Source organism: Thamnophis elegans, chromosome 3 (assembly GCF_009769535.1).
Source record: "Thamnophis elegans isolate rThaEle1 chromosome 3, rThaEle1.pri, whole genome shotgun sequence".
NCBI classification, from domain to species: domain Eukaryota; kingdom Metazoa; phylum Chordata; class Lepidosauria; order Squamata; family Colubridae; genus Thamnophis; species Thamnophis elegans.
This window is the reverse complement of record NC_045543.1, coordinates 113,982,025-113,997,142: the sequence shown is the minus strand read 5'-3', so window position 1 is coordinate 113,997,142 and position 15,118 is coordinate 113,982,025.

Genomic DNA, 15,118 nt, shown 5'->3' with positions numbered 1-15,118 from the left:
GTAAGTGCTAGCCTTTTGCATTCACTTTATATAGGAATTAATGGCTATTTGTGTGTGTACATGTAAAAGGGTGAAAACATTATAGTGAGAAATGACAGAATTCTGTTTGTGCACTTCTCCATGGAATTGTTGAGCTTAGACCGCAAACCTGTTTTGTAATACCATCCAATTTCCTGTAGTGTCTGAAGTTTTTGCAGTTGCATTTCAAAGCAGTAGCTTGCTTTCAAGTGCTTGGATTTACTTCATGGGTATAGGCAGAAGGGAATGGAAAATCAGGGTGGGCCTCTACCCCTGCAGGCGAATATTTTGAGCTCCTACTCTTTGAATCAGCATGGGAATCTTGATTCCGTTACTTGGTGATTTCCAGTCTGAAAAAATAGCCCACGCTTCTGAGACAAAATGCGGTTCACTTAAGAGTGCACACAAAAACCTTGGCATAAGACGAGAAAGTTCTTCGTATTTTGTGGGCCAGTTGCTGTGGAAACGTTAAACAAAGGACAACCTACCACTTCTGGTATAATTGTGTAGCCCCTTTTCTTTACGCCTGACACCTGTCTGAATAAGAGTGATTAGAACTGAATAGTGTTCCTTGTCTGGCAACTGAAGATGCAGTTCACGTACAAAAATAAATGAAGTAAAATGTCTGTGTGTTTTTTTGTATATGCTACTACGTTTTGAGGTTTTGTAAAACTGCATTTTTTTCACAATGTGAAACTGAAGGTCAATAAATTATTAGAGATTTTCTCTTAAATACGTTCTTCTGAAGTTTTTATTTCTTAATAAAAACAAAACAAAAACGCTTAGCTCAGCGTATAAGTTCTGTCTTTGTGGAAAGGGTGTCTCAAAATCAGGAGTTGATTGTTTTGTAATATCTGCTTTGGATACACTGGAACGTTCTTTGTTCCAATCTGTCACTCTTAACTGTGTATCAGCTTTTAAAGTTCAACAGCTAAAATGACAGGAGCTTTGAGATGATTCTGTGTGCCAGCATTTATAAACTTTCTGCCCTCAGTTTTTGAAACATGGCTTAAGAGACTGATACTACTTGAGAAATAAATTATGCAAGATAGAATTATTCCTGAGGGATAAAGTGAAAAATAACTAGTGCCTTTCCCTTTCCATACTAAATACACATTAATCTAGACTAGAGGTTAGATTCATCGAAATCAACAAGAAGTGATTATGGACAAAAAACAACTAGATTCCATTTCCCTGCATAACTTTGTGGTGATGGGGGGGGGGGGGGTTTCTTCCAATCTTTAGTTAGAAGAAATATAAGAAATCCAACAACCTTGGGAATTCATTTGCATTTCTATTATTTTTATAAGGAATTAACATGATAACAAGTGTATCTAGAATTATGGTCATGACTCAGGCTATGGTCTTTAAGTAGGCTGCCTTGTGGCTGTGCCTGATTTTATGTCTTTTTTGCTGTGGTTAAGCAAATTGATTATTAAGCAAAAAAAACCAAATTGCAGTTATGTGATGACAAAATACTACAAATGGCTTTAAATGCAGGCTGATTACAAAGAGCCCAAATTATGATAATATATCTGGGGGAGGAGGAATGGTTGTTGGAACTCCAGAACTGAATTATCAGTACCTCCAGTTGTTAGGTGACTGATTGTAAGTCAAGGACTAGCTTTACATATATGCATCCATGTATTTTCATAATATTTATAACTTACTCTAGTCTGGAAAGCTTCTGGGCAGCATACAGCATCAAGCAAAATGAAAAAAAAGAAAACACTGAAGGGTACATACATGTTCAATAATAAAAGGCTGCAAATTTTCTGGGTTATACTTTTTGCATATTGATCTATAAATAAGCGCAAACAGTTGTAGCTTTCACAGCTGTAGAACCATCTAAGGATCATTCCTGTATTGCATTAAATTCATCCAAGCATTCACATTTGTTGGGTAAACATGCAGAAACAATTCCCAATGCAGTATTTGCTATTTTGCAGAATGTTTAAGCTGCACATTCACACAGTGGTAAGTGCAGAGGGACAAAGAAGAGAAAGCTGTAGTAAACCAAATGAATGGTGTTCTGCAAGATGTTAGAAATAGACACTGAACAATTGAGTTCTTAACATATTGCATCAGTGTAAAACAGCAGTGGCCAACACCATCCTTTCAATTGTCCCATATTCAGAAAGAAGGCTTGGGAGATCTTGATAGGTAACATGATTCAATTTATTTATCTAGGAATGTATATTAATGGCATATGATACTGTGGAATTATTAGAAGAAGATAAACTAAATCAAATTCTTCAACTTTGGAATATATTTCTGAAACAGTTCTTTTCTTCATCGAACAAGCCCCAAAGCATAGCAATTTTCTACGTTTTGAATAAAATATCTTGGTGAATTTTAATAGCAATAGCACTTAAGATCCAAACTGAATGAGTCACCAGGACCAGAGTTTTAATCTTCCAAGCTTTTAAACTTTTTTCTCTCCAGAATGTGTGCACTGGGCTATTCCTTGTATAGAATTTATGTGGCTGTGCCTCATTCTGTGTGGCTATTTAATTGTTAATTGGATGTTGATGGCCAATTATTAAGTTGATAATTGTTGTTTCCTTGAGCTGCCACTCACTTGGCTCCTAAATATCTGATAAGCTGGTTGTAAATCATCATTCCTGTTGACTGATAAGGGGCCACTTCCTAGATTCAATCATTTTTCTGGCTATTTTTGTTCCTGCTCAACCAACAATCTTAGCAGCTGTGAAATTGAAAGTATGTCCTTGTTTGTTGAAATGTGAGGCTACCAATGAGTTCAGGTCTCCTCATTCATATTCTTGCAATCTGATAGTTAGCTTCCTTCCCATCTGACTTACATAGTCATGAGCAATCCATACAGAGAATCTGGTAAATTACAATAGAAGTTTCTCCCACTTCCCAGCAATCTTTGTAATGCATGATTTGTCTTCATATGGTAGACTCTGGGCAGTGGGCAATGCCTACTTGTAGATCTTGGAAGCTGCTTCTGAAATTTTTTGAAATATGGCAGGGTGTACCATTTGGTTGGTGCCATCTTTCTTCCTTTCTCTCCCCTGCATGTTGGGCAGTTATCTTGTAGTAAACACTTGTGGGTATCCATTCTAACCTGAATGTTCATGTAAGTAGCTGCTCTCCAGCTGTTTTGCTTGCTGGGTACTAGTGGGTATTCACCCTTCCATATAGTGTTCTGACACAATTCTTTTTATGTGATAGTGGATGGATTACTTTTGAAATTCAGAATGCATGGGGTGCTGGTAGCCTTGCGATATAATACCTATTAATACCCTTAATTGGGATCTATCAAGACTCCAATTAACAACTAAAATCCACATACAACCAGGCACCACATAAATACTACACATGGAACTGCCCAGTGCACACATTCTGGAGAGAAAGAAGTTCACTGAGGATTGGCTGCAGCACAAGTCTGAAAGTTTGGAAGACTAAAATTCTGGTCCCAGTGACCGATTCAGAATGGATCCTGCAAAATTATCCTGAGATACGTATATTTCAAGGGGTGAAATGCTACCGGTTTGCACTGGTTCATGCAAACTGGTAGGGACAATTATTGTCAGTTCTGTGAACCGGTAGTTAAAAAAAAAGCTTCCAAGGATCGCGCGGCTCAGCTGTGAGTCGCGCAATTGTTGGAAGCTTTTTGCTCGCTTTTTAAAGCATTTTTTCCCTGCCTATTTGCCCGAACTGGCAGGAAAAAATGCTTTCAAAAGTGGAAAAAAAAAAAAGGTTCCATGACAATTAGCTGTGCCATGGGAACCTTTCCTCCCCACTTTTTAAATATATTTTTTTCTAGCTACCCTGTTTCCCCGAAAATAAGACAGGGTATTATTTTCTTTTGGCCCCAAAATAAGCACTTGGCCTTATTTTCGGGGAGGTCTTATTATTTTTAAGGTGCAGGAGGCCCCTTAACCTTGGCCTGTGGATCAGCTGATCCAGAAAGGGCCAGATGTTTTGTGTCTGTTTCTGGCACACTCCTGCCAGCCATAGCATCACTGGCCCTGCCACTCTCTTTGCGGCCGCTACTAAGAGAAGGGGCACGGTAGCTAGGGTTTGTGGGAGTGGCCTTCACGAGGCTGTTCTGTGTGGATGGCAGGTGCATGTGGGGCATGCTGATTGGGTTTATTATCTGGGGAGGTCTTATTTTTGGGCAAACAGGGTAGGTTCCCACGATCACACAGCACAACTGAACCTTTTTTTCACTTCTTAAAGCATTTTTTATTACCTGTTCGGGTGAATAGGTAGTAAAATATGCTTTAAAAATTAAAAAAAGTTGGCCATGCCCACCCAGTCACATGACCCCATCACCACCAAGCCACGGCCAGAGAACCGGTGGCAATTTTTTAAAAAAATCACCACTGGTATATTTGCCTTCATTTGTAATAGCACTTAGAATTATGTACTGCCCCTTAGTGCTTTATTGCACTCTCTGGGCACATTACAATGTCAATATCTTTTACCCAAAAAACTGGGTCCTCATTTTACCGATTTTGGAAAGATGGAGACTGAATCAACCTTGAGCCTTGTCAGGATCAAACTCCAGGATGTGGGCAGAGTTTGCCTCCAATACAGCATTCTAATCACTGCACTGCGAGGAGTTTTTTAAACATGTTGCACTGTTATTAAACTAGAAAAGTGAAAAACAGTACCCAGAAAAATCTAGTTGCTCAGAGTTGTTGTTGCAAGATGGACTGCATATAAATTGGATAATAATTTACTAATTTAACAAGCAGAAATTATTTCCATATTAATGACAGTTTATGTAACTTAAGTTGTTCAAACTATACACATGCATAATATAGCTTTTGGAAATAGGGTGTGCTGAATGAATTAAATCTTTAAAATCACTTTGCAAGCTGCATTTGGACATAATCAGCATCTTTCTTTAATGGGGAGAGTGCAAGGCAAAACTGTTAGGTAAGCTGCCTGTTGGGAGAGCGAGTGCATTCAGCGAAGCGTTGTGAGAGTTATGTTGGAGAACACACAAACCAGCATACAGAGACACTGCAGTTTAAATAGGCTTTTACTTTTGTGGAAATAGAGGTATCAGAGTCCATCAAACAGTCCAAGTCATACACGGATAAGTCAGTCAGTCATCAATGTCTTTTAGTTAAGGGATAATCCAAATGACATAGTCCAGTATCATATAAACAGTCCGGTACACAAAGTTTGCTAACAGTTGCAAAACTTACATAACTCACGGCACTTTCTAACAGCCGGTTTCCAAAAACACTCAGATCAGATCAACCCAGCATCTAACGAAAAGAGAGCTAACAATCATTCTGGGTCCCTCTTATGGCCAATTGAGCAAAACAGCAACCAATCACATTTTACAGTATGACTTAAAGAAACGGGTACAACATTGTTACATGGTTTATATATTACCAACCCAACCATTAGATTATATTCCTAACAAAAACCAACAAACTAATTCTCACTAAAGAAAATCCAATAATAAATGTCGCCATCAGGTTCTACTCTTTATTCCCAGCATTTTGATTGAAACCTCAGTGTTTTGAGGCAACACCATTAGGAAAAAATATATGAATGTAAGCCAAAAAAATAAGCATTTTAACATTTTAAAATAGTTGCATCAAGAAAGTAAATCTTACAATCAAAAACAGAATTTAAATGTATAGTCCTGTGATGGTGAACCTATGGCACGTGTGCCACAGGTGGCATCCGGAGCTATTTGTTGGGGCATGCAAGCCGTTGTCCTATCAGCTCCAGCGCGCATGCGTGTGCTGGCCAATGAACTTCGGCCTTCATTTTTGGCTGTTTTTTGCCCTCTGGAGGCTTCCCTGAAGCCTCTGGAGGGCGAAAAACAACCCAATGTGCAAACTGGAAGTTCGGGACCAGACCAGTTTTCATGTTGGGCTGTTTTTCTCCCTCCGGAGGGTGAAATACAGCCCTATGGGCATACCGGAAGTCCGTCCCCGACGGCCTCTTGGGGGGGGAGGGGCATTTTCACCCTCCCCAGGCTCGTAGAAAGCCTCTGGAGCCTGGGGAAGGCGAAAAACAGATCCATTGCATGCCAAATATTCAGGGGAGGGGGGAATCCCTCACGCATGCACATGGGGGATTCGCGTGCATAGAATTAATGTTGTGGGAACGCCTGTGCACAATCCCCCTGTGCTCCCCTCACTTTTGGCAGTCAATGGGAAAAACTATTTTAAAATGTTAAAATGCTTATTTTTTTGGCAGTCAATGGGAAAAAGGTTAGCCATCACTGATATAGTCATTTAAAATGATAACGATAGCACAGTTTGTTTGACTGTCATATAGTTTTAAAATACCATGATAATCTATGAAATGTGTTTTTTTATAATTTAAATTGGTTTTAATTGTTAAAAGTCCATTAATGCAAGCTGTATAGATATATGATTGCCTTATTACACTTATGGATAATTTAAAGACTTGCTTTATATGGCATATTTATTTATTATACTCTAGAAATGTTTTAAAAGCTATTATGATGCAAACTATAGCAACATGTTATTCTATTTTTTCTCAAGCCTTATAGAACAAAAGCTCTCTCTTGTCAAGGTCATTCATGGAGATAATGTTTCAGTAAAGATTACTTTTTCTACAGGGCTACGTATGCCTTCTCCGCCCACCAATTGGTCTCGAGACAATGAACAATTTATACAAATCACAAATTCTGTCTCTGCTGTTCCTCAGAAAGATGAAGATAAATGAGCGTGATTTCGGAAGAACTGGAATGAGAGATGTGCCTTACTTTCAGGGGACACATTAGAAGTGCTGTCCAAGGATAGGCTTCTCTTTGAAGACATGACAGGCAGCTATGTAGAGAGCTACCCCATTCATATCCAGTTTAAAGACAAGGAACTTTATGAATGGAGAACAAGTACCTTGAAGTTATCCATCAACAGCAGTTTGAGCAGACAGATAAATTACCCAGTCATAGTATTGCAGATTAGGTTGGTAAAATATTCTGCACGTCTAATTAAGCTGTAATACTTATTTATAAATTTGTACCACTAAATATAAAACAGTTCTTTCTGGCCCAAAGGTTTTCCTGCCCCCCCCAATAAACTACTTCCTTTTGAGGTGCTAGGTTATGCCATAAAACAGAAAAGTATATACAATTTTCTTCACAGTAAGCAGTTTTCTATTCTTACTGGTCTGACTCGTGAAATAAATAAATTATTTTTAATTTAAATTCTCTAAATAACACATGTAAAATACCAACAGGAGACTGCTTAAATTTTTATTCCGTCCTAAAAAATTGAATGGACAGCACGAGAGTCTCAAATGTAAACCCCCACACTGTTGTCAATGGTGTGTGTGTGTGTGTGTATGTGTGAAAATAGTGGCCATGACCATGAATTTCAAGCCTTATCCCCTTTTAAATTAACTTGTAACACGTAAAAAGAGGTGGGGCTTTGATCATGTGGCTGTGGCTGCGTTATGCTGTAGTTGTCAAGAAAATGAAATATGGATAAATCAACAAAGAAGAAATCTAATTTAATTTGAAGACAATTTTCTCTTTACCTCTGTTTTACTTTTTATCACATGGGCTCCAGCAAGTGATTTACAGAACTATAGGCTGCAGAAACTTCATACTGCAGTTATTTAGGCACCCCAGTGAAATGGTTTCATTGAATCATAGACTTGAGTGTGACTACATTTATTATTACATAAGAAGAATCAGGTGTGGTAGCTCAGAACTAAATTTTGGAGCAACAATTCAAGTGTCAGCCTTCTGAGGAAATACAGACAAGAGGCACACCCAGAAACACTAGTTCTAAATTTATTGAAAGGTTACATTAACAGAATGTTGCAGGTCTGAAGGTTCATCTCCTTCCCATCATCTTTATATTCCAAATAACTAGGGAGGGTTCTTTCTGAGAATTTGCCATGCTCTCATTCCTTCTGTGGGCTAAGCCATTCCTTGTCTGACTATTTCCTAATCTTCCACCTATTTCTCAAGTTGGTTCCCACATTTTGACATGATAAAACAATACATGTTGCTGTTTAAAAAAAAGAGTGTGGCAGAGCTTGTGGTGGCTAGGAAATGCCACGTGGCAAATTTAGTTCATAAATTTAACTGCACCTAACATGGAATGCCATTTTGAGAATATACGTTTATGCCTGTCTCTTGCTGAATGTCAAAGAAGTAGTTTTATGGGAAGATATTTGCTCTTGCTAAAAAGCACAGACTTCTGCTGTCAATATTGTTTCTGTAGCATTTGGAAAATGGGTTCATTTGAATTTCTGTAAGGTAGAAATGCACACCTCTGATTGTTTTTGGAGAATTGTGTGTTCTTTGGGAGTTCTCCATATTTCTAACCTTTTCCCCTCTGTAGTGAGTGAATCTTATTTCTGGGTCTCCTATCTCCCCTTCTATAGCCCTGCTCCAATCCTTTTCCTAGTCAGGTTCCAACCAGTATGTATTCAAAGAGTGTCTTTCAGATGCAGAACTCCCTTTTTGTCACTGCATTAGAGTGTGTGGATCAGTGGTGGGATTCAAATAATTTAACAACCGATTCTCTGCCCTAATGACCAGCTGGATAGGCGGGGTTCAGTGGTCATGTAACTATGTAGCTGTGGCTAACTCAACATCACTCACGTCAATGAGCGCTTCGCCTTAGCTGTTACAATGTAATAAGGGTTAACTGAAGAGGCAGTTTCTGTAAGCAGGGCAATAAAGATTAGGCTAAAAACAACACCAGGATGTTTCCTTCCTGCCTTCCTTACAGGATTAGCCCTGTAAAGTGAGAAAAAACAAATTGAGATTTCTTCCAACAACTGGTTCTCTGAACTGCTTAGAAAGCTAATAACCGGTTCTCCCGAATAAATGCGAACTGGCTGAATCCAACCACTGGTATGGATCATACTGTATTTCATTCTTTCTTAAATTTATATGCTGTCCAAAGTGACTCTAGGTAGTTTACAATGCCGTACAGATGCAACAAAACATAATCAGGACTGAGAGAATGAGAGTCAATACAGTATGTCACATGACCAGGAAGAAACCCCTCCCCCCAAAAAGAGCAGAGGCATCTGTTTGCTGGAAAGTGCATTTTCTATTAGGGAAAGACAATTAAAGACTGTAAACAGTTTATATGTATAAGTAGTGTAATTCAAGTAAATTATTGTGATTTTCAATATGTTTAAGTACATCAGCAGGGATTAGGTATTGTGGGAATACAAAAAAAGGTTTAATTGAATCAGAGGTAATCTTCAAATTGTTAATCCAAAATTGACCCAGTCATGTACAAAGTTAAGCTCAATCCACCCAATCGGTTACATAGTGGGAACACAAAAAACCACCAATTAACCTGTTTTGCCAGATTCTAGTCTTCCTGCTTCTGGCTGGAGATAAAGAATTGCTAAAACGAGAAAGCTCTCATTAGAAAATTCTTTGTATTATTTGCATTATGATATAACATGCATACTATTTGAGTAATGTGCATGATGATACAGTTAGCCTTATTTGTTCACCTGCCTTGGATGCCCATATGTATGGCAGTTAAGGTGATATTTTGGGGAATTAGTGTGACCCTTTGTTATTACAATATACTGTAAGTGTAAGTACTACTGCTATTAGGATACTCATGCTTCATTTAGAAAACTGCCACACAGATGCTATTTGTTTAATCATGTTTGATTCTTAGCAATTCCATGGACTGGCTCTCCACATTTTCCAATTCTGCATGGTTTCTTCCAGTTATGCTCTGGCTGCTGTTGGTTTTAATGGTGTCTAGCCACCATGTTTTTGTGCGGCCTTGTTTCCTTTTACCACGGACCATTCCCAGCATAATTACATTTTCCAATTAATTTGAGTATATGACATGAGCAAATAAGTAAGGTGGAATTTTGTGATTTTGTCTTCCAGTGGTATGTCTGAAATTTTATACAGTCCACTACTTGCTGGTCACTTTTGCTGTCCAAGAAATGCATAGGAGCCTTCTCCAACGCCACAGTTCAAATGAGGCAATTTTTTTAACTATATTTTTTTTCATAGTCCAACTTTCACAACTGTAGGCAGCTATGAAAAACGTGTTAAGGTGAACTAATCTGCACTTATTTGCCAGGCTGATGTTCTTGCTCTTCCATACTCGATTCATGCTCATTGTTGCTGGGTGATCCAATGTGATTTGATGCTTTATATCTAGATAGCATTCATTGAGTTGATCAATCGGCAATCCTAGGAAAGTGAATTCTTGCATGCTTTTCTCTCTCCCTCACTCCTCAGCGCAGTGCAGAGCCGAGGTGGCGCAGTGGTTAAATGCAGCACTGCAGGCTACTGCTAGATCAGCAGTTCAGCGGTTCAAATCTCACCGGCTCAGGGTTGACTCAGCCTTCCATCCTTCCGAGGTAGGTAAAATGAGGACCCAGATTGTTGGGGGCAATATGCTGACTCTCTGTAAACCGCTTAGAGAGGGCTGAAAGCCCTATGAAGCGGTATATAAGTCTACTGCTATTGCTATTGCTATTAGGGTGGTCATGAGCTTGGTGTTCTTTATGTTCAGGAAGAGGCCAAATTTCTTGCCAGACAACTTACAGATCAAAAAAAGGTCATATTCTCTTTGCATTATTTGTGTTTATTTTACACATATAAACAAGATTTGCCAGACACCTTTGCACAATTTGAATGAAGAATTTAGTATCTTAAAACTGTTGTGACTATTGTTATCAGTAATAGATTAATTCTTGGGTATGACTGCTTTACATCAAATTGGTTGATGTGTGTGATCTATGTGGTTTGGTATAGATTTTGACTGGCAGAATCTTGCAAAATTGTAAATAAGGACATAAATGCCTCCTTTTGTCAAAGGATGACAAAATACATTCTTAATTTGCATTAAATTTCATGTCTGCTCTGAGTATATGAGTAGATGTAAATTTAGAAAACATTGTACAAGGTAGATTATTACAGTTGAAAAGCTTATAATCAGATATATGTTCATGCTCAGTCTTCTGCCCAGAGGCGAACTAATGAAAGCAGCTTAATGTCTCCTGCTCTCTTTTAAGATTCTTTGTTTTTCAATTTCATCTGTTTCAACCAGTCAACCTTCTGGACAGAGGACAAGCATGGTATCCTTTAAATAGAAATGTCAGATTTTCTGCACTCAAAACAAGTAGTCACCAACTTGGCCAAGTAAGTGAACTAGGCTTTTGGTTAATAAATGCATGAGATGGCATTTGCTGCAGTGCCTAAAATTGTCGACAAGGCAATCTGTCTTCTATGTCACTTCTATAATCATTCCCAAATGGAAAGAATCCTTAATGAGTTGTGACCTTATAATCAAGTATACAAGCCAACCTGCAGAGCCAAAATGTGTTCAGGGCATGACCAAACACATGATCATGTGTTTGATTAAGCAAATTATGGATCCTATATAATCAGGCTTAGATTAGGCTTTTAGACTAATAGTGCTTTGTGAATCCTGAGAAACTAGATTAGGACCCTTTTTTTTCTTTCTGTATGTTATTTTGCTTAGTTGCCTGAGCAACCATAATCTTTATTTCTGAAGAGATAGAGAGTCCTGAAATAGGAAACAAAATTTCAACAAAGGTGGTTGTTAATCCTTTTCTTATGTCTTTAGATTTTAGTTGCTATTTTACACTCATACTCTTAGATGATACTTTGAGATGTCTGGGATTCTATATTGGCTTTTGTGATGCTTTAATTCAGCCATCACACATCTGCTGCTCTTCAAATGTGCTTGGCTTAGGTGCCTCTATCTACTTAGGTGGCAGATCATGGGAATTGAATCTAACATATTTGAAAGATACCAGATTTCTGAAGAGAGTTTTAAGTTAACTAAACAAGCAATGTCTGAGTCATAGATGGCAGGCTATCTTATTTCATTTTGTTTATGTTTTTAACTATTTACATTTAGTATTATATTTAACTAGCTGATAACACAGTGCTGCCCGGGTATTTATTTATCCCAACCCTCTTTCCATTAACGTCGCCACAATTTCTAATGTTGGATTTTCCCCCTTACCAGAGGGATCCCCCTTGTGGAGTACTGTGAAGCTGCCACCATGGCAACTCCACAGCGCTGTACAGTGGAAGCCATTTTAAGGCAGTATAGTAGAAACCATTTTAAGGCACAACAGACTGTATCTTAACAGAACATACATGAAAAATTGGCAGGAACAATAGTTGAAAAACTACTGGGAAATGAACAGGTTAAAATATTGTGGGAGTTTTGAATATAAACTGATAATATCTTGGCTCATAACATGCCAATAACTGTGGTTGAAAAGAAGAAACTGTAGATAATTGATGTGGCAATACTAGAAGAAAACAGAAGACAAAGAATTGGTGAAGATCACTATTAAGATCTGAAAATTGAAATTGAAAGATTATGGTATAAACTGGCCATGGGTCCCAGTGGTTATTGGCACTCTGGCTGGCATATCTCAAAAAATCTTGGATGGCTCTTAGAATATCTGTGGATTCACAAATTTTCCATCCGTTAATTGCAAAATACACATTGAATACTGCAATGTGCTCTACATGGGGCTGCCCTTGAAGAGCATCCGGCGACTTCAGCTAGTGCAGAACGCAGCCGCGCGAGTGATTGCGGGTGCACCCCGATTCACCCGCATTACACCTATCCTCCGCGAGCTGCGCTGGCTACCTGTCGATCTCCGGATGCGCTTCAAGGTGCTATTGACCACCCATAAAGCCCTACATGGCAGTGGATCTGGATACTTGAGAGACCGCCTTCTGCCAATTACCTCCCTACGGCCTATAAGATCTCATAGGTTAGGCCTCCTCCGCATCCCATCGGCCAGCCAATGTCGGCTGGCAACCACAAGGAGGAGGGCCTTCTCAGTAGCGGCCCCGACCCTTTGGAACGAGCTCCCCGTAGAGATTCGTACCCTCTCCACCGTCCAGGCCTTCCGCACAGCCTTGAAGAACTGGCTCGCCCGTCAGGCCTGGGGATAAGGACCATTACCCCGCCCGAATGTTGTATGCATGTTGTGTATCATTTTTATTATGTGTTGTTGTCTTAGTACTGTATTGTATTGTATTCCCCTCTCCCTGGTTTCTGTGAGCCGCCCTGAGTCCCCTCAGGGAAAAGGGCGGCCTACAAATAAAATCAATTCAAATTCAAATTCAAAAGGCCAATCTGCTTGGATCTGCATGCATACTACATTGATATATTACATCATCTTAAGTTCTTGGGAAGAACTTGATGTGCATGAAGGCCAACACCAGCTAAAGAACTGGTAGTTGTGACTTCATATTGTTATGAACATATGATGATGATGATGATGATAATAATAATAATAATAATAATAATAAGTATTAATAATTAAGACAAAAAGTTGGGATATTGGCTATTGCAGTATCTGGAGACAGGAGAGTAGAGTAGACTAAAGTAGAGTAGAGTAGAATGAATTGGAGAAAATCACAAAATGGAAAGATGGGCAAATCGAAGTAGAATGTCTATGGCAAGAGATAGTTGCAATAGTAAAACGACCTTAGCTGGAATCCCAAAACATCTGGGGCACCATTGGGTTTGATAAAATCACACAGTCAATCGCAAAAGGCAGCTTTACTTAGTACAGGTTAGATCCTGCGACAACACTTTTAATATTATTAATGTCTACCTATTCCAGATCCTTGGGAAAGACTTGATAGATAGACAAAAATGCTAAACCCAGTCTGAACATCTGACTAGGTGACGAACCAAATCATACAAGTCATAATGCAATGCCTGTTATATTAATCAAGTGAGTAATCCAGTTGGTGCACTCTAGAATAGGTGTGTTTGCAAACTTCTGTTGAAATTTCTATATTTTATAATGATCAGAGCCAGCACCCAGCATGCATGATATAGGTTTAAGATGCTAAGCTTTGGTTGAAATGCTATGATGAGCATAATTCCAAATGCTCAAGAAACTGGAGAAGTTATGCAAGACATATACATTATTAGCAAGACTAAGTACTTCAGTGCATAGATTATACATTTAGTCTATCTATTTACACCTATCTTTCACCACAATTACTGAAGAATAGAATTTTGTGTATTTGTGTGTGTGTTTATATGCCTGCATTTGGTTGCATTTAGGAAGGAAAGGTCATCCCATCATCTTTGTAAGAAAGAGGTGACCTTTCCTTTCTAAATGCAACCAAAATCCCCTCCTCCGCATGGCAATCAGGTTTTTTATGGGGGGGGGGAAAGGCCCCACATGCATAAATAGAATATTTTGTCTAAATTTAATTGAGTTGTACAGAGAGGGTGCAAAGAAGGCTACAGGCCAGACTTAAGGCACCACAGCCCGACCTTAATCTATAGGCCAGGGTTTCTCCACTTTGATCTATCTCTTGTATTTTGTCCTTTTTCTAAAGAGTTCACAATGATATTTATGGGAGGAGGATTAACTCATTCTTATCTTCACAATAACCTATCAGGGAAGGTTAAACAGAAAGTTAGTTCCTGGTTCAAAGGTCATTTGGTACAAGGATGGAGAAAAAAGAAGAAGCAAAATCTTTAATTTCTGTGACAGTACCTTTCTAAAGAGGGATCACACTAAGGATACAAATCTACCTTGCCTAAGATTTCTATCATTGTATATTTACTTATTGACAACTATCAAGGCAACTGAAAATATGTAAAAAAGGGAACATAGTCTGGCTAAAGTTTTTCCCCCAAATATGTTCCCCCAAATAAGAAGGTTCCATTATTCTTTAGGAAAGAATAAGTCTTTAGTTATGTCAAACACTTGATACCAAATGTTCTGTTAAAAAAGGTTGTTCATAAAAGGGATGTGGCCATATTAGGAATGGTTGCTAAGTGACAGGAAATAATTCTAAATTTTCATACTAAAGCAATCTTTCTGTTTTAATTCATCCTTCCTTGATCATTTTTAACTAAAGAAGAGCCAAATAAACAGCTGCCTGAGGGTGGTGTAAATTTGTGCAACATAAATTCTTACAAATATCCTTCCTCCTATCCATATGTCCAACACCTACATATGATTCTTCTGGATTTATCCAGGCACAAACCATGGCATTACAGCATTTCACGAATTCTTATTTTTGGCAGAGAGAACTATCAAAGGGAAATTCAGATCATTTATTGAGAAATTTTCCAAAGTTCTTAGAAAT